We start from the raw sequence: 20,914 nt of genomic DNA on the forward strand, positions 1-20,914 counted from the left end.
CAATAAGCATTTTTTAAACAGTAAGAGCTAGTTCTTGAGATCAGTGCCAAGCATTCCCCTAAGTATGTAACATGCATTCTCTCCAATCCTAACAATGCGTTGAGGTAGGAGCCATTATCCTGTTTGCAGGGGGTGAAAGACAGGCAAAGGAGATGGAGTGATTGTCCAAAGTCAGACCACTCTGGAATCAACTCTGGAGCACTAAATGGGATCATTATGTTGGCTTCATCTTCACTCATTACTCATACAAACCCAGCAGCTAAATGTTACACACTTGTAAGATAACCACATTAATCTATATGAAAAGTGTTGATGAACGGTTACAAAAGGAGATGAAAGCAAAGGAAGAGTGGAGGAAATAGTGGAGAAGGGATGAGAATCAAGAGGAAAGAACGCAATAGGAGAGAAAAGGAGCAATTTCTGTGTAACGGGAGGCTGTGAGACCCACAGTTCAGTGGGTCTTTCTAGTTCCTTCCCTCTCTTCTTCTGCATGGCACCTATTTCAGAGCTGTTTCTCAGTGGCCAGGTGTTCAACACACATGCGTTTTCCAAATTAGAAAGCAGGACCCAACTATCCCATCATTGTGTACCTGGTAAAGAAAAAATGACAATTGTTGGCTGGAATTGGTGGCTTACGCCTGTAATCCCAGCACTTTGGGAGGCCGAGGTGGGTGGCTAATTTGAAGTCAGGAGTTCGAGACTAGCCTGGCCAACATGGTGAAATCTGGTTTCTACTAAAAATATCGAAATTAGCCAGGCATGGTGGTGCATGCCTGTGATCTCAGCTACTTGGGAGGCTGAGGCAGGAGAATCACTTGAACCCAGGAAATGGAGGCTGCAGTGAGCTGAGATGGCACCACTTCACTCCAGCCTGAGCGACAGAGACTCCACCTCAAAAAACAAACAAACAAACCAAAAAAACGACAATTGTTGATGGCGTGGGAGGAAAAGCAAATGACAGTGGCCTGCCAAAGCTTCCACTAACGGACTGTCTGGAAGTGCTTTCCGTTCATTGCTTCACAAACCAGACAAGGTTCCTTCTAAACGCCGGTGATCACAACAGAATATTCTCTTATGACTGTCTGATCTAAAAATAAAACAAAAGAATATTCTCTTGTGATTGTCTGATCTAAAAATAAATAAATAAAAGGAGAAAACATTCCAAATGTGCAGCCACCATGAATTCCAGCCTTGTAGAGAGGCGGATGGTCATGACTACAACATCCAACCTATGTTTCCTTATCTCACACTCCAGGTGGGAAACCCCTCCTGCGTGCTCCTGTGACATCTGACCTCTGACATGTTTATGAATGATGATGAACTGCTGAAGAGAAAAGAGATGGAATCTGGAATTGCAGGTAGCTAACCTACCTCCTTCCCAGGAAGCCCCTGGCCATGCCTCACTCCACAAACTGTGGGCATAGTCCTTCCAAAGGGATCCTAAGACTTGGATTAGATTGCCTGTGCTTCCCTCTCCTTTGGATCAAACTAAGAACAGAGTTTGACTCTGTGACTTTCCTTTTTTCTAAGTTTCCATGGTGGCCCAGCCCCTATGCACTATCCTGCCCCATTTATCTGATTGACACACTTTTGTCACTTGTCATTTCTGTCTGATTTCAGGCATGTCTTGCACAGTATTCTCACACTTTAGGATGTTGCTTAGTTGAACTTTGATCCTTTATATGTTAGTATTTAACATAAAGAAGATAAACTTATTTTCTTTTTTTTTCTGACACAGGGTCTCCATCACTTAGGCTGGAGTGCAGTGGCGTGATCATGATTCTCTGCAGCCTCAACCTCCTGGGCTCAGGCCATCCTCCCGCCTCAGCTTCCCGAATAGCTGGGACTACAGATGTGTCCACTACACCCAGCTAACTTTTTTTTTTCTGGGTGGCTGGAATCCAAAACTCTTTAAAGTTTTGTAGAGATGGGGTCTGCCTATGTTGCCCAGGCTGGTCTTGAACTCCTGGGATCAAGGGATCCTCCCACCTCAACCTTCGAAAGTTCTGGGATTACAGATGCGAGCCACCATGCGCAGCCAAATTTGTTTTCCTATACACCATGCTGTTCCAGTACTGCATAGTTACATTTCCCTCTTTTTTTGTATATGCCATATGTATTACATATGTATAAATGACAGGCATAAGAAATAATTTCTTAAAGCATTCCTAGGCTGGGTGTGGTGGCTCATACTCGTAATCCTAGCACTTTGGGAGGCTGAGGCAGGAGGGTCACTTGAGCCCAGGAGTTGAAGACCAGCCTGGGCAACATAGCAAGACCTCATGGCTACAAAAAACTAAAAAGTATTAGCTGGTCATCGTAGTACATGCCTGTGGTCCCCACTGCTTAGGAGGCTGAGGCAGGATGATGGCTTGAACCCAAGAGATTAAGGCTGCAATGAACTATGATTGTGCCACTGAGTTCCAGTCTGGTGACAAAGAAAGACTCACCTAAAAAAAAAGCACAAGCTAGTCTACTTTGGTCTGATCCAACTTTGTCACTTGCCAGCTGTGTGTTTTTCAGTTGCCCCATATCTAAAGAGGAGATAATAAGATAATCTAATTGTGAGGTTGTTGTGAATAGAATAATATCACACACCCAATAAGCAGTGTGTATGTGTTTTTAACAAGTTTTAAAAGAAAAGAATAAAATTTAGGTAGAAAGGAAAAAAAATGATAATCAGTGGAGATCTCTCGGAAGAAATGATATTCATTTTATCATCTAAGGAACAGAAAGGAGTTGGAGATATAAAATGTGGGGGAGAAGCTTTTTAGGAAAAAGAAATGACATGTGTAAAAGCCAAATGCAGAAAAGAGCTTGCTGAATGCAAAGAATAAAAATCAGAGAGGCTGCTGGGTGCAGTGGCTCACACCTGTAATCCCAACACTTTGGGAGGCCAAGGTGGGAGGAGGAGTTCGAGACCAGCCTGGGCAATATACTGAGACCCCATCTATACGTTAAAAAAATGTTTTTAATCCATCGGGTGTGGTGGCGCATGCCTGTAGTCCCAGCTACTTGGGAGGCTGAGATGGGAGGATCCCGTGAACCTGGCAGTCAAGGCTTGTCTTGTCCATGATTGTCCCACTGCACTCCAGCCTGGGTAACGAAGCAAGACCCTGTCTCAAAAGCAAACCAAAAAAAAGAAAGGACAAAGAGGCTTAAAATTAATAAGCTGAAGGGAGATGGCCTAAGACTACATCAAAAAGTCAGGCAACCTCAGAGAGCTAGGCGGGGATTATACTTGCCTTGCAAGTCAGGATGAAGAATTGGGGTTTTATTCTCAGAGGAGTGGGAGGCCTTTGATGATTCTTTAGTCAGGAAATGAAATATTTCTATTTGTATTTTAAGAAGGTCATTGGCTGGCCACAGTGGCTCAGGCCTGTAATCTCAGCGCGCTTTAGGAGCCCAAGGCGGGCTGATTATTTGAGTCCAGGAGTTCGAGACCAGCCTGGACAACATGGTGAAACCCTGTCTCTACAAAAAAATTTTTTTAATTAAAATTTTTCTACTGCACACACAAAAAAGCAGGAAGATATCAAAAGATAGAAGTAGAGTTCCTAGTTAGGAAGCTGTTGCTTTTCCAGGAGAAAGAAAATGGTGGCCTAGACTGAGGCGTTAGCAGCAGGGAAAAGGAGAGGGAGAGATTTATATTGAGGAAGGAATGGAATGGGAGCATAGAATTTTTAAGACCTTGTTGAAGATTGAATGTGGGACAGAGAGAAAAAAGGGATCATAAATTCTAATTTTCTGACTTGGGAAGATGGATTGCCATTTAGTTACATGGAACAGTTTCAAGAAATCAAGAATTCTGTTTTGAACATACCAGGCTTAAAACACTTTTGAAACATTTTGGTTTTGTTTTCAGATGGAGTCTCCCTCTATTTCCCAAGCTGGAGTACAGTCACACAATGTGAGTTCATTGCAACCTCCGCCTCCTGGGTTCAAGCCATTCTCCTGCCTCAGCCTCCCAAGTCCCTGGGACTACAGGCATGTGCCACCACACCCGGCTAATTTTTGTATTTTTAATAGAGATGGCTTTCGTCATGTTGGCCAGGCTGATCTCGAACTCCTGACCTCAGGTGATCTGCCCACCTTGGCCTCCCAAAGTGCTGGGATTACAGACATAAGCCACTGCACCTGGCCACTTTTGAGACATTTGACTAGAAATGTTAAGTCAACAATTTGATGTAAGACCAAAATTAAGAAGAGACTTCTTGGGTGGTATGATGACTTTCCTTTGAAAATCATTAGCATTTGATGATATTGAAATTCATGGAAAATGGGTAAGATTATCCAGGGAAAGATGTAAATAAAGAAGAGCAAGGGGTCTAGGATCTAGCCCTGAGGTCCCCTATGAAAGGTTGAGTGAGAGAGGAAAAGCCAGCAAAGAGAGTGCAGAGGGACTAGGTGAGGGGGAAATCAGGAGAGAAATATTTGAAAGGTAACAAAAGAGAAAAGCATGTATGACTAGTGAGGGAATAAGGACCAAGTCAGTCCAACAAGAGATCACAGCCAAGTACGATAACACAAAATGTCACTGAATTTGGCAACGTGGAGGTGGGTGCTCTTGACGAGATTCATTTGTGTGGAACAGAGAAGGCAGATACCAAGTTGCAGTGGATTGCAGGATGAATAGAAATTTAAGATGTAGGCTGAGCCCCTATAATCCCAGAACTTTGGGAGGCCAAGGTGGGCAGACCACCTGAGGTCAAGAGTTCGGGACTAGCCTGGCCAACATGTTAAAACCCTGTCTCTATTAAAAATACAAAAATTAGCTGGGTGTGATGGTGCATGCCTGTAGTCCCAGCTATTCAGGAGGCTGAGGCAGGAGAAATTGCTTGAACCTGGAAAGCAGTGGTTACAGTGAACTGAGATTGTGCCACTACCTGGGCAGGAGAGTGAGACTCCATCTCAAAAATAAAAATAAATTTAAGATGTGGAGACAGCGTAAGCAGACAACTCCATGCCCCCAGAAATGCTGGCTGGGAGAACAAACAGTGCGAAGGTGGATCTGCGGGGCACTGGGGCGCTCAGCTGTGAATGGCTGGTGGGAAATCTGCCCTTCACATACTGAGACCTCCAGATGCACCTTCAAGGAAGATGTGTGACTTCCACACCAGTACCTTCTGGGGCCAGGACTTCATCTCCAAGCTGCTCAGATAGCCGCCCTCTCAGTGGCAGCCGTTGTTCACTTTAATCACCTGTACCCATTAGCTGTCGCCGCCTATCCCATCCCCCATCCTCGACCCCATTAGCCCAGTCCTAAGGAACTACTGAACTATTTTCTGTCTCTCTAGCTTTCCCTAATCTTGGTATTTCATAAATGAAATAATATAATATGTAGTCTTTTGAGGCTGGCTTCTTTCTTAACATAATGTTTTCAAAATATATCTATGTTGTAGCATGTATCATCCATGCTACTTTCCTTTTGATGACTAAATAATATTGCATTGCATAGATACACCACCGTTGTATCCATTCATCAGTTTATGGGCACTTGGGTTGTTTCTATCTTTTGGCTATTATGAATAATATGTTATAAACATTGTGTACAAGTTTTGTTGTGAACATACATTTCCACTTCTTTTGGGCATACCTGGAAGTGAAATTGCTGAGTCATGTGGTAACTCAAAGTTTCACATATGGAAGGACTTCTGGATTGTTCTCCAAAGTGGCTGAACCATTTCACATTCCCAGCACCAGTGTACGAGGGGTCTGATTTCTCCACATCCTTGACGACCGTGGTATCATCCGATTTTTTGAGTCCAGCCACCCTAGTAGATGTAAAGTAGCATATCCTGTTGTGATTTTCATTTGGAGTTCCACGATGGCTCATTATGTTGAGGACTTTTTATGTGTTTCTTGGCCACTCGTATATCTTTGTTGGGAAAATGCCTGTCCAGATCCTTTGTCTATTTTTTAATTGAGTTAGTTATCATTTTATTATTGAATGTATGGGTTATTTGTATATTCTAGACAGAAGGCCCTTATCAGATATTTGATTTGGAATGATTTTTCTCTCATCCTGGGGGTTGTCCTTTTATATCTTTAAAGTGGTCCTTTGGCTGGGCATAGTGGCTCATGCCTGTAATCACAGCACTTTGGGAGGCTGAGGCAGGCGAATCACTTGAGGCCATGAGTTCAAGATCAGCCTGGCCAACATGGTCTCTACTAAAAATACAAAAATTAGCAGGATGTAATGATGCATGCCTGTAATTCCAGCTACTTGGGAGGCTGAGGCAGGAGAATTGCTTGAACCTGAATATGAGCCAAGATCACACCACTGCACTCCAGCCTGGGCGACAGACTGAAACTCTCTCAAAAAAAAAAAAAAAAAAAAAACTTAAATAACTAAATAAAGTGATCTTTTAAAAAATGAAAGTTTTAAATTTTCATTCAGTCCAATTTATTTTTTTCTTATGTTTGAGCTTTTGGTGTCATATCGTTGCTAACTCTGAGGTTGAAAAGATTTAGATCTATGACTTATTTTTAAATTTTTTTAGTTTCAGCTCTTACATTCAGGTCTCTGGTTTATTTTTAATTAATTTATTTAAATTGCGTGAGGTGACAGTTCAATGTCATCCTTTGCAGGTGGCTATCTTGTTGTCCCAGCATCATTTGTTAAAAGGCTATTCTTTCCCCCATTGAATGGTTTTGATACCCTTGTGAAAAGTCCCTTGACCACAGACATATGGGTTTATTTCTAGACTCTCAAATCTATTCCATTGGTCTACATGTCCATCTATCTTAGTCCATTCAGATGGCTGTAACAAAATGCATGAGACAGGGTAATTAATAAAGAGCAGAAATGTATTTCTCCACAGTTCTAGAGACTGGGAGGTACAAGATCAAGGTGCCAGCAGAGTTGGTGTCTGCCGAGGGCTGCTCTCTGCCTCCAAGGTGGTACCTTCCTGCTGTGTCCTCACATGGTGGAAGACGAAAGTGCAAAAATAAGGGCCTAGCCTAGTTCCCCGTGGCCCTTTTTTAAAGCACTAATCCCATCCATGAGGGCAGAAACCTCATGCCCAAATCACCCCCTAAAGGGCTCACCTCTTAAGTGATGCATTGGGGAATAAATTCCATTATGAATTCTGGAGGGGACATAAACATTCAAACCATCATGCTATTTATGGCGTTACCACAGTGTCTTTTTACCACTGCTTTGTAGTAATTTTGAAATCAGGAAATGTGAATCCTGTAATACAACTTGCCAAACAGGCTGAGGTTTCAGGTAATGTCAAAGAGCAAATGAAACTAGAAGGTCACAGCTTTTACTCAGGATTCTAAAATAAAACTTAGGTTAAAAGGCTATTGTGGCACTTCGGGAGGCCAAAGCAGGCAGATCACTTAAGGTCAGGAATTTGAGACCAGCCTGGCCAACATGGTGAAACCCTGTCTCTACTAAAAATACAAAAGTTAGGCTAGGTGCGGTGGCTAATGCCTATAATCCCAGCACTTTGGGAGGTCAAGGTGGGCAGATCACGAGGTTAGGAGTTTGAGATCAGCCTTGAGTCCACCCAACATAGTGAAGCCCCATCTCCACTAAAAATAAAAAATTAGCTGGGCGTGGTGGTACACACCTGCAATCTCAGCTACTCAGGAGGCTTAGGCAGGACAATCGCTTGAACCTGGGAGGCAGAGGTTGCAGTGAGCTGAGATCATGCCACTGCACTCCAGCCAGGGTGACAGAATAAGACTCCATCTCAAAAGCAAAAAAAACATACAAAAATTAGCTGAGCATGGTGGTGCATGCCTGTAATCCCAGCTACTGGGGAGGCCAAGACAGGAGAATCATTTCTCTACCTCCTGGGAGGTGGAGGTTGCAGTGAGCCAAGATCACACCACTGCACTCTAGTCTGGGCAACAGAGCAAGACTCCATTTCAGAAAAAGAAAAAAGCTATTGTGACACAGAAAACATTTCATACATCTCATAACATGTCCTGCGAGAAGCATTAGTTATTTCCTGGTTAGCATAGGATTCCACAGCCTGGGAATAAGAAGTTGATTCCCTAACAGGAAAGCGTCAATCTTCTTTTCTTAGAAAAATAGACAGACCTGACTTTAAACCTTAGTCATCCTAAGGTTTTCCAAGCTGTTTGATCTTATACAAATTACCTGCTCAAAGTCTTGGTTTCCTCATCTGCTAATAAGGAATGATTATGCCTACTTCATAGAGCGGTTATGTGGATTAAATGAAGATATCTGCCTGCAACATACTTAGCACAAGGGCTCATTTCTTTACTGTTCCCAGGACCTTCCTTCTGGTGATGGAATAATATTTGTCAAGGAGTTCCAGAATAAAAAACAAAACAGAGACAAAGATAAAAAGCTTGTAGATGAGAAACGAGACATGCCTTCGGTGTGGAAACTCTGTTCTGGATATCCTTAGACTGTGATTTAAGGAGACTCATAATGGAGATTTTAGATTTAATGCATATCAGAATTTGTATGGAAGTTGAAATAGCCCAAGGAGAGGATCTAGAAAGAAAAAAAAGAAGGAATTGGGGGCAACACCCATATTTAAGGAGCAGCAAGGGAAAGGGGAAGGTGAGATTCTTGAAGGTGTAGTTCTTGCAGTATACGTATGTGTGTGTGTGTTCATGCGAGTGTGCATGCTATTAAAATAATCTCGGCTGAGTGCAATGGCTCACACCTACAATCCCAGCACTTTGGGAGGCTGAGGCAGGCAGATCACGAGGCCAGGAGTTTGAGACCAGCCTGATCAACATGGTGAAACCCTGTCTCTACTACAAATACAAAAAGTAGCCAGACATGGTGGCGCACACCTGTAATCCCAGCTACTCAGGAGGCTGAAGCAGGAGGATCGTTTGAACCCGGGGGGCAAAGGTTGCAATGAGCCAAGATCATGCCACTGCACTCCAGCCTGGGTGACAGAGTGACACTCTGCCTCAAAAAAAAAAAAAAAAACCTCAAGTTTATTAGTTCAGCCTCTTCCCCTTAAAGATAAAGTTTCCCCTCACCAGCCCCATTTTGTCATACTGATGTCCTAGGGCATGGTTACAGAGGATGCTCATACAGGATAATGAATGAGGAACCCAACAGAGTCATGTGGTGAGGCAATTGTCAGTTTAATGCAAATGCAGGAAGGAGCAAGGCCCTCTCCATATCTCTGTGAGAAGAGATTGGGGTAGACCTTGGGGTGCTGGGAATAGGCAGGCTGTCATTCAGATGAAGGCCTGTCTAACAGGGAATGAGGAGTCAGCTCCAAAACCTCTCCTGGGGACAGAAATCTCCTAGCTCTGGGCCCTCTCTCTCATGGACAATTTCAGGGATTGGCTTTTTAGGTTTTTAAAGGCCCCTCTGGAAATCCTGCACATTGCTACCTTTCTCCCCAGTTTTTCCCCCACATGGTCTTTAGGCCTCCTCATATACACGCCTGCTTCCCAATCAAATCAAATCAAAACCTGTTCTCTTCGTCTTTCCCCTTGGTTTGATGGTCAGTCATACCTAGGACCCAAGCAATTAGCAACTGAAAACTGGTGCTGCTTTAAAAGATATTCCAACCCATCCAGAAATTGCCTTTCATCTTTCTATTCAGTAAGTAGAAGAAAAAAATAAGTTCCTATATCAAGAAAAACTAAAGATTCATATCTTACTCCATATATATATTATCTGTATATAATTTTTTTTTTTTGAGACAGAGTCTTGCTGTCACCCAGGCTGGAGTGTAATGGCACCATCTCAGCTCACTGCATCTCCATTCATATTTTAAACAAAACATTGTTGAGATTACATATTACATATAGTTTTATATTCTTTTTTTTTTTGAGATGGAGTTTCGCTCTTGTTAGTGCAATGGCACGATCTTGGCTCACCACAACCTCCGCCTTCTGGGTTCAAGCAATTCTCCTGCCTCAGCCTCCCAAGTAGCTGGGACTATAGGCGCACACCATCATGCCCAGCTAATTTTTTGTATTTTTAGTAGAGACAGGGTTTCACCTTGTTGACCAGGATGGTCTTGATCTCTTGACCTCGTGATCCACCCAGTTTTATATTCTTTTAGTTTTATTCTATATGCTTTTAGTTTTATATTCTTATAGTTTTATTTAATATTATAGTTTAGGGCCAGGCGCGGTGGCTCACGCCTATAATCCCAGCACTTTGGGAGGCCGAGGTGGGTGGATCACGAGGTCAAGAGATTGAGACCATTCTGGTCAACAAGGTGAAGCTCCGTCTCTACTAAAAATACAAAAATTAGCTTGGCATGGTGGTGCGTGCCTGTATTCCCAGCTACTCAGGAGGCTGAGGTAGGAGAATTGCTTGAACTCAGGAGGCAGAGGTTGTGGTGAGCTGAGATCGCTCCATTGCACTCCAACCTGGGTAACAAGAGCAAAACTCCATCTAAAAAAAAAAAAAAAAATTATAGTTTAAGAACATTTTCATATTATCAAAAGACTTCCTAAACACCATGTTTAATAGATATATAATTGATGATTTCACATTATAATATTTTTTCACCATTCCTCTAATATAATGGTCTTTAATACATATAAGACTGACAAAATAGGCTGAGCACAGTGGCTCATGCTTGTAGTCCCAGTACTTTGGGAGACCAAGGCAGGCAGATAGCTTGAGCCCAGGAGTTTGAGACCAGTCTGGACAACATGCCAAAACCCCATCTCTACAAAAAATACAAAATTAGCCAGGTATCTTGGAATGTGCCTGTAGTCTCAGCTATCCAGTAGGCTGAGGTAGGAATATCACCTAAGCCTGGGAAGATCAAGGCTGCAGAGACCCAAGATCACACCACCACACTTCAGCCTGAGTGACAGAGCAAAACCCTGTCTCAGAAAAAAAAAAAGAGAGAGAGAGAGAGAGACTTACAAAATAGAAAAGATGAATTCTAGGTATTTGTTGAAAAGCACAATCTCAGTCTCATTTCTCACAGCATGTATCAAAGGCTATCAGTCCACTCACTCTCAGGTACTCTATAATCCCCTGACCAGTAGGGACCTAGGTGCCTAAGCCATATCCTGGTTGCTTGTTACCATGTTTTGATGTTGGGCCATAAGCCCTAAGAGAAAAGCTGGAAGACTCAACCCGATGGAAGTCATTGTATTAGTCTGTGCTCACACTGCTAATGAAGATATACCTGAGACTGGGTAACTTATAAAGGAAAGGGGTTTAATTGACTCACAGTTCAGCATGGCTGGGGAGGCCTCAGGAAACTACAATACACATCCTTCTTCACATGGCAGCAGCAAGGAGAAATGCAGGGCTAAAGGGGGAAAGCCCACTGTAAAACTCATCAGATCCCGTGAGACTTCACTACCAGAACAGTACGGATGTAACCACCCCCACAATTCAATTACCTCCCACTGAGTCCCTCCCATGACATGTGGGGATTATGGAAACTACAATTCAATGTGAGATATGGATGGGGACACAGCCAAACCATATCAGTGGTCATCTTGTCTATACAAGGATGTTACTGAGGGCATTATCCATTAGCTCACACAGTGTCTCTTTTTACAAGAACCTTTTGTGTTCTGCAGGATAAATCTATGTCTGGTCTTACTACCAAGAATAGTTGGCTTCTTCTGAGTAATTGGTCTGCTTTTATCTCATGGATACTGTAAATTGTATAACTGATCAGATTTCATTTTATCCACAAGCTGCTAGAAAGCTTCTAGCCAAATCTGTGGTCCTCTTAGTAAGTGCATAGGTCAAATGATATATATATATTTTTTTGGCCTCATTCCTGGCTCTGTTTTATGTCTGTCTTTGCCATTGTTTTTCTGTCTCCTACAAAATACTTGAGATTATCTTGCATTTTATACAGCTCCACCTGCTGCCTTAAGTCTCTTCTGAAACTAGGCAGTTGAGCATACTGGTTCAGAACCTAGCATTAGATGCACTGTCCCTCAGTTATTTCTGTACCTGTTTCCTCCTCCATAAAAAGGGAATACAGTATTTGTTTCATATAATTCTGATGAGGATTAAATGACAAAATACATGTGAAGACAGATGTGTGGCTAGCTTGTGGCTAAGAACTTAAAAGAAATTTTAAAATAATTAAAAAGAGGCCAGGTCCGGTGGGTCATACCTGTAATCCCAGCACTTTGGGAGGCTGAGGCAGGAGGATCACCTGAGGTCAGGAGTTCAAGACCAGCCTGGCCAACATGGCAAAATCCCGTCTCTACTAAAAAAATAAATAATTAGCCCACTGTGATGGTACGCGCCTGTAGTCCCAGCTACTTGGGAGGCCGAGGCACAAGAATTGCTCAGGAGATGAAGGTTGTGGTGAGCCAAAATTACGCCATTGAACTCCAGTCTGGGCAACAAAGTGAGACTCTGTCTCAAAAAATAATATTAATAATAATCATAATAATTAAAAAGAAATCATTATAATCATTCTATTACTGGAGTTTAACCTCGTATAGAACTTACTCCAAGTAGAATTACTACTAGGTCCAAGAGTATGAATGTTTTGAAGGCTGTGAACTAATTTATATGTCAGTTGGAGTGGAAAAGAGCTGCAGCTTTCCCATGCCTTTATCAGTGCTGAATGGTATTGCTTTTAAAACTCTTTGCCAATTTGACAGGCAAAAAAGGGGTATTACCTTATTGACCTTCCAATGAACATTTTGTTGGTAACTAATGAGATTGAACCTTCTGACTCAAACCGCTACATTTATTTATGTATTATTTCTATTTCTTCTATTTCTTTCCATCTTTTGCAATTCTTCCATTGAGGTCTTTCTGTTTTCTTTAATCTACTGAAATAAGATGATGGACTCTTATTTTCTGCCTCCAGCCATCTTCTGAGAGGGAGTCAGAGTACAGGGTCTGAAAGGAGTCAGAGTCATAGGAGGGAACAGGGAAGAGGTGACCAAGAACACATGTGATCAGGCCACCATGTGAGTCCTGCAGAGTGAGCTGTCATCTGATTAATTGAGAAAGGATACACAGTTCTAAAATCTATACACAGATTATAGAAGAACATCCCCATAATCGATCTCTTCTTGTCCTTTTAAAACACCACCAGTTCCAGAAAAAAAAAAAATCATTGTTTTGTCCTTTACATGGAAATAAAATTCCTTGAATCACAAAGTAATTTTAAGATGGTAATCAAACCCTCATCTGTTGCAAAGACTGTTTGCAGATGAGTAATTATTTTTGTTGCCATGGAACCCCAGCTGATGCTACGGGTATGGAACCAGCTTGCATAGATCATTTTTATTAAACCAAGTCAAACCAATTTGCATAGCTACTAACATCGTTTCAGTTTAAAAATGCTTCCTCTTGTCTGGGCGTGGAGCTCATGCCTGTAATCCTAACACTTTGGGAGGCTGAGGCAGGCAGATCACAAGATCAGGAGATCGAGACCATTCTGGCTAACATGGTGAAACCCTGTCTCTACTAAAAATACAAAAAAAAAATCAGCCAGGCAGGGTGGCATACGCCAGTAGTCCCAGCTACGCAGGAGGCTGAGGCAGGAGAATTGTTTGAACCCAAGAGGCGGTGGTTGCAGTGAGCTGAGATTGCACCATTGCACTCCAGCCTGGGCAATAGACTTTCATCTCAAAAAAAAAAAAAAATGCTTTCTCTCATTGCTGGTGGAGGGACGTTAGATGGTTTGGCACTGTTTATGCATACCCAGCTCAATTTCTCAGTTCTCTTTTTTTTTTTTACATTTTTGCTTCTTCTGTTCTTTTATTTTTTCTTTTCTTTTATTTATTTGTTTGTCTGTTTGTTTATTTTTGAGTCAGGCTGTCACCCAGGCTGGAGTGCAGTGGTACAATCACAACTCACTGCAGCCTCGATCTCCCAAACTCAAGCAATTTTCCCACCTCAGCCTCCCAAGTAGCTGGGTTTACAGGTGCGAGCCACCATGCCCAGCTAATTTTTTATTTTTGTAGAGACGAGTTCTCATTATGTTGTCCAGGCTGGTCTCGAACTCCTGGAATCAAACAATCCTCCTGCCTCAGCCTCCCAAAGTGCTGGGATTACAGGCATTAGCCACTGTTCTTTTTTTATAAAAATTTAGTAAGTGTAAAGCACATGCCATTAAAGTATTCTAATTTCTCCTAATAAAGACCCTGGGTAGACCAGCCTATTTTCATGAGGATACTGAGTACGAAAATATACTGCGGGCAGCCATGATCACGTGCTAGACAAAGCAGCACAAACCTTATATACAACTTCTTTAATGTGCTGCTAGAGTCTTTGGGTCTCGAGGAGAACCCAGTTACAAGCTCTCAGTGTTTAATTTGTAAACAAACTTGAAGGTTAATCCCGTTGTACTTTTCTTCAACTTAAAAACAAAAAATAACAGCCGGGCATGGTAGCTCATGCCTGTAATCTTTGGGAGGCCAAGGCGGGCAGATCACAAAGTCAGGGGATCGAGACCATTCTGGCCAACATGGTGAAACCCTGTCTTTACTGAAAATACAAAAATTAGCCAGGTGTGGTGGTGCATGCCTATAGTCCCAGTTACTTGGGAGGCTGAGGCAGGAGAATCACTGGAACCTTGGAGGTGGAGGTTGCAGTGAGCTGAGATCATGCCAGTGCACTCCAGGCTGGTGACAGAGACTTCATCTCAAAAAATAATAGTAATAATAATTATTATTATAACTCATATAACTTCACAGGGCAGTCACAGAAATCAAGTGAGATGATAGAAGTGAAAGATCTTTGTAAAGGTGAAAAGTTGAAGCAACTCCAAGATTTTTCATACCTGTGCTAGTAGTGAGTGTTGTCAGGAAGGTTTCACAGAAGAGGTGATACTGGAACCAAGTTGTGAAGTGCAGGGGAGGGGGGTGTGTTCTAAGATAATCACAGATCACATGCTGAACAACTCTGGTGTTCTAGGCTCTGTGCTAAGAGCTATTTATACATTGCCTCATTCAGTGCCATCAACAGCTCCGTCAGCTCTTTCAAGTAGGCCCTACTCACTGCTCACATAAAGGCCTGATAGCATTATTCAAGGATGGTTTGGTCCATAAAAATTGCTCATCATCGGACCAGGCACGGTGGCTCATGCCTATAATCCCAGCACTTTGGGAGGCTGAGGTGGGTGGAGCACGAGGTCAAGAGATCGAGACCATCCTGGTCAGCGAGGTGGAACCCTGTCTCTACTAAAAATAAAAAATTAGCTGGGCATGGTGGGCGCCTGTAGTCCCAGCTACTCGGGAGGCTGAGGCAGGAGAATTGCTTGAACCCAGGAGGTGGAGGTTGCGGTGAGCCGAGATTGTGCCATTGCACTCCAGTCTGGGTAACAACAGCGAAACTCCGTCTCAAAAAAAAAAAAAAAAATGCTCATCATCACTGGTCATTAGAGAAATGCAAATCAAAACCACATTGAGATACCATCTCACACCCGTTAGAATGGCGATCATTAAAAAATCTGGAGACGAAAGAAGCAGCTTCTCCGCTCCTTCTGGAATCTGTCCCTGGTTCAGCCCACCTGCCTCCACTCCTGCCTCCACCATGTCCAACAGGGTGACCCAGAAGTCCTACAAGGTGTCCACCTCTGGCCCCGGGGCCTTCAGCAGCCACTCCTTCACGAGTGGGCCCAGTGCCTGCTTGAGCTCCTCGAGCTTCTCCTGAGTGAGCAGCAGTGGCTTCAGGAGTGGCCCGGGTGCAGGCTATGCTGGGGCCAGCAGCATAAGCATGGGAGGCATCACCACTGTCACCATCAACCAGAGCCTGCTGAACCCCATTAAGGTGGATGTGGACCCCAACATCCAGGCCGTGTGTACCCAGGAGAAGGAGCAGATCAAGACCCTCAACAACAAGTTTGCTTCCTTCATCAACAAGGTGCGGTTCCTGGAGGAGCAGAACAAGATGCTGGAGACCAAGTGGAGCCTCCTGCAGCAGCAGAAAACGGCTAGGAGCAACATGGACAGCATGTTTGAGAACTACATCAACAACCTGAGGCGGCAGCTGGAGACTCTGGGCCAGGAGAAGCTGAAGCTGGAGGCGGAGCTTGGCAACATGCAGGGGCTGGTGGAGGACTTCAAGAGCAAGTAGCAGGATGAAATCAGTTAAGTGTACAGAGATGGAGAATGAATTTGTCCTCATCAAGAAGGATGTAGATGAAGCTTACATGAACAAGGTAGAGCTGGAGTCTCACCTGGAAGGACTAACTGACAAGATCAACTTCCTCAGGCAGCTGTATGGAGTCTCACCTGGAAGGACTAACTGACAAGATCAACTTCCTCAGGCAGCTGTAAGAGAAGAGGAGATCCGGGAGCTGCAATCCAGATCTCAGACACGTCTGTGGTGCTGTCCATGGACAACAGCCACTCCCTGGGCATGGACAGTACCATCGCTGAGGTCAAGGCGCAGTACGAGGAGATCGCCAACCGCAGCTGGGCTGAGGCGGAGAGCATATACCAGATCAAGTATGAGGAGCTGCAGACGCTGGCTGGGAAGCACGGGGATGACCTGCAGCGTATGAAGACTGAGATCTCCGAGATGAACCGGAACATCAGCCGGTTCCAGGCTGAGATCGAGGGCTTCAAAGGCCAGAGGGCTTCCCTGGAGGCTGCCATTGCAGATGCTGAGCAGCGGGGGGATCGGGCACTCAAGAACGCTCATGCCAAGCAACAGGAGCTGGAGGCCGCCCTGCAGCAGGCCAAGCAGGACATGGCAAAGCAGCTGCGTGAGTACCAGGAGCTGATGAATGTCAAACTGGCCCTGGACATCGAGATCGCCACCTACTGCAAGCTACTGGAGGGCAAGGAGAGCCGGCTGGAGTCCGGGATGCAGAACATGAGTATCCACACAAAGACCACCAGCTGCTATGCAGGTGGTCTGAGCTCTGCCTACGGGGGGGCCTCACAAGCCCCGGCCTCAGCTACGGCCTGGCTCCAGCTTTGGCTCTGTCACAGGCTCCAGCTCCTTCAGCCGCACCAGCTCCACCAAGGCTGTGGTTGTGAAGAAGATTGAGACCCACGATGGGAGGCTGGTGTCTGAGTCCTCTGACGTCCTGCCCAAGTGAACAACTGCAACAGCCCCTCCCAGCCTGCCCCTCCTGAGGCTGCCCCAGAGCCCAGGAGGGCAGCTGCTGTGCAGGGGAGTGCAGGGAACAGGAGACCCACCTGACGCTCAGCCCTAGCCCTCAGCCCACCGGCGGGGAGTTTACTGCCTGGGGACCCCCCTTGCCCATGCCTCCAGCTGCAAAACAATTCAATTGCTTTTTTGTTGTTGTTGTTCCAAAATAAAATCTCAGCTAGCTCGGAAAAAAAAAAAATCTGGATACAACAGATGCTGGAGAGGATATAGAGAAATAGGAACACTTTTACACTGTTGGTGGGAGAGTAAATGAGCTCAACCATTGTGGAAGATAGTGTGGTGATTCCTCAAGGACGTAGAAATAGAAATTTCATTTGACCCAGCAATCCCATTACTGGGTATATACCCAAAGGATTATAAATTATTCTACTATAAGGACAAATGCACACGAATGTTCATTGCAGCACTGTTTACAATAGCAAAGACCTGGAACCAACCCAAATGCCCATCACTGATAGACTGGACAAAGAAAATGTGGCACATATACACCATGGAATACTATGCAGCCATAAAAAACGATGAGTTCCTGTCCTTTGTAGGGACATGGATGAATCTGGAAACCATCATTCTCAGCAAACTGATGCAAGAACAGAAAACCAAACACCGAATGTTCTCATTCATAGACGGGTATTGAACAATGAGAACACATGGACACAGGGAGGGGAACATCACACACTGGGGTAGGTTGGGGGCAGGGGGCTAGGGAAGGGTGAGTGGGGGGCAGGGAGGCTGGGGAGGGAAAACACTGGGAGAAATGCCTGATGTAGGCGACTGGGGGACAGATACAGCAAATCACCATGGCATGTGTGTACCTATGCAGCAACCCTTCGAGATGTGCACATGTACCCCAGAGCTTAAAGTACAATTAAAAAAAAAAGAATGGTTTGGTCATGTTACTGTCAACCAGTCACAGCCCAAAGAGAGAGTGCTGGTGGCTGGAACAATACACTGCACAGACTTTGAAGGTAGTGGCCCAGGTCCTCAGAATGAGTAGATGTGCAGAAGCCCCGCCATGCACTGTGAGCTCTAAAGACACCACAAGAACAATTCCCTTTGGTCAGTGGCCACATCCTGTGAGGGTGTAGCCTGGGGCATAACTGGCATGTCAGTTCCATCAGGCTTTTTCCATTGCACTGGGAGACTTGTGGAGGCTTTTCTTAATTGGTTTTGACAATGATTTTGGTTTAAGCCTCATCTGCCCTCAGTCATACCAAGAGCACAAAAGCATAAAAAGACTAGAAACCCCAGATTGCCTCCAAAACAGACCTCATCTTATCAAGCGACAAGCTAGTGAATGCATTTTAAGGTATACACAATGCAAAATGAACCACGTGATTAAAACATGGTGGCTTTTTTTGTTTGTTTGTTTCTAAACATCACTCCTAAAGCATTTAGTACACTGAAAAATTGGAATGGACAATTGAAGCAACTGCTACATAAAACATGAAATGGCAAGGGCATGAGGGACAGGCTTTCCAGACTATGGGAGGATATTGTGAAGGACATGCAGGGCCCCAAGGGAGGAAATCAGTTGAGCAATGTGGACAGGGTGGGATGGGGGATGACGCATATCACAACATACCCAACTAATTTGTAAAAATCACTTTTTTGGCCAGGCGTGGTGGCTCACACCTGTAATCCCAGCTCTTTGGGAGGCCAAGACGGCTGAATCATGAGGCCAGGAGTTGGAGGCCAGACTGTCCAACATGGCGAAACCCCGTCTCTACTAAAAATACAAATAATTAGCTGGGTGAGGTGGTATGCACCTGTAATCCCAGCTACTCGGGAGGCTAAGGCAGGAGAATTGCATGAACCCAGGAGGTCGAGGTTGCAGTGAGCCAAGATTGTGCCATTGCACTCCAGCCAGGTGACAGTACAAGACTCTGTCTCAAAAGAAAAAAAAAATCACTTTTTTACCTCAGGACCAGAGATTCTATGACTCAGCCCCAAAACAAAAATGAAGAAATCCTGGCCCCTTTTAATTGTTTACATGAATGTGATGGGCAGAATTCTGATTACAGGCCGGGAGCGGTGGCTCAAGCCTGTAATCCCAGCACTTTGGGAGGCCGAGGCGGGTGGATCACGAGGTCAAGAGATCAAGACCATCCTGGTCAACATGGTGAAACCCTGTCTCTACTAAAGATACAAAAAAAAAAAATTAGCTGGGCATGGTGGTGCATTCCTGTAATCCCAGCTACTCAGGAGGCTGAGGCAGGAGAATTGCCTGAACCCAGGAGGCAGAGGTTGCAGTGAGCCGAGATCGTGCCATTGCACTCCAGCCTGGGTAACAAGAGTGAAACTCCGTCTCAAAAAAAAAGAATTCTGATTACATGAGTGAGGCTGGCTCCATCTCACATGTGGCTAAGGCAAGACTGATGCATTCATTACCCATCTTGTTACATGGTAAATATTCTCCATGATAGACCTGTTCCACCCTTCAGCTGTGGCTGAGTATAGACAGGTAGAGGTGTGCTCAAAGCCACTTCCTTCCATAAGGCCAGGGGTGTAAGCTCAGAAGGACTCCTCATGGAAAACAAGGCAGGTGGGCAGAAGAAACTCAGGTCACCAAGAAGGGTCTGTGTCAAGGTACACTTACTTTGACCTTTTACCCTAAAGAGAATGCTCTCTTAGCAATCTTTCCAAATATATATTTGGACAGCCTGGGACAATGGATGCCGAGTGATGGCTCTATCACTAATCCACCAAACCATGTTTAAAGCTATTTACATAATAATATTAGGTCCAAACCATACTTGGCTCCTCTGGATGGAGGCTGACAAAATGAACATTGTAAGTACAAACAATCTGTTTTTTTGTTTGTTTGTTTGTTATTTGTTTGTTTGGTCGGTTGTTTTTTTTGAGATGGAGTCTTACTCTGTTGCTGAGGCTGGAGTGCAGTGGCCCAATCTCAGCTGACTGCAACCTCTGCCTCCCAGGTTCAAGTGATTTTCCTGCCTCAGCCTCCCGAATAGCTGGGATTACAGGCATGCTCCACCACACCTGGCTAATTGTTTTGTTATTTTTAATAGAAATGGGGTTTCACTATGTTGGTCAATTGGTCTCGAACTCCTGACCTTGTGGTCCGCCCACCTCAGCCTCTCAAAAGTGCTGGGATTACAGGTGTGAGCCACAGGGCCCAGTCAATTTTTTTTTTAAGGGGGAGTTTCACTCTTGTCACCCCAGCTGGAGTGCAATGGCATGATCTTGGCTCACTGCAACCTTCGCCTCCTGGATTCCAGTGATTCTCCTTCCTCAGCCTCCTGAGTAGCTGGGATTATAGGCTTTCACCGCCATACCTGGCAAATTTTGTACTTTTAGTAGAGACAGGATTTCACCATATCGGTTAGGCTGGTCTGGAACTCGTAACCTCAGGTGAATTCCCTACCTCAGCCTCCCAAACTGTTGGTATTACAGGAGTGAACCACCACGCCCAGCCAAATGCAAGCAATCTCTAATGAAATATGTTTGAGATCAAAAAGAATGACTTTCATATGTCTTCATTGAGCTCGCCAGTGCACGGCTTGGGTTCTTATAGATTCATTCGTTTTTGAAGACATGGGTTAACACGTTCAAAGCCTGTGCGAAATTCTGTGATTTTTTTTTTTTTAAAGACTGGACACAGAATAATTTGAGTTAGGGGAATCCTGTGGAATGATAGTTATAGTAATGATTAGAGTCAACCTAACCTACAGTGGGAAATTGAACTATGGCCACCAGTTGGCCTTAGGAAAAATTACAAAGGATGGGAGCAGGAGAGGGGAAATAGGTCAATCTCGAATCATTCAACTGAATTTATAATAAGGAACAAGTTCAAACACTGAAAGGGAAAGCAAAAAGAATAATAAAATGGATGATCAAACCATGAATATA

The 20,914-nt window shown here is 44.3% G+C and overlaps 1 pseudogene; it reads left to right on the plus strand.

Annotated features, from left to right (window-relative positions):
* The first annotated feature begins 15,454 nt into the window (after window positions 1-15,454).
* On the plus strand, window positions 15,455-16,970 carry LOC100393805 (keratin, type II cytoskeletal 8 pseudogene; annotated as a pseudogene).
* The last annotated feature ends 3,944 nt before the right edge of the window (window positions 16,971-20,914 follow it).

This window comes from Callithrix jacchus, chromosome 9 (genome assembly GCF_049354715.1).
Source record: "Callithrix jacchus isolate 240 chromosome 9, calJac240_pri, whole genome shotgun sequence".
NCBI lineage: Eukaryota > Metazoa > Chordata > Mammalia > Primates > Cebidae > Callithrix > Callithrix jacchus.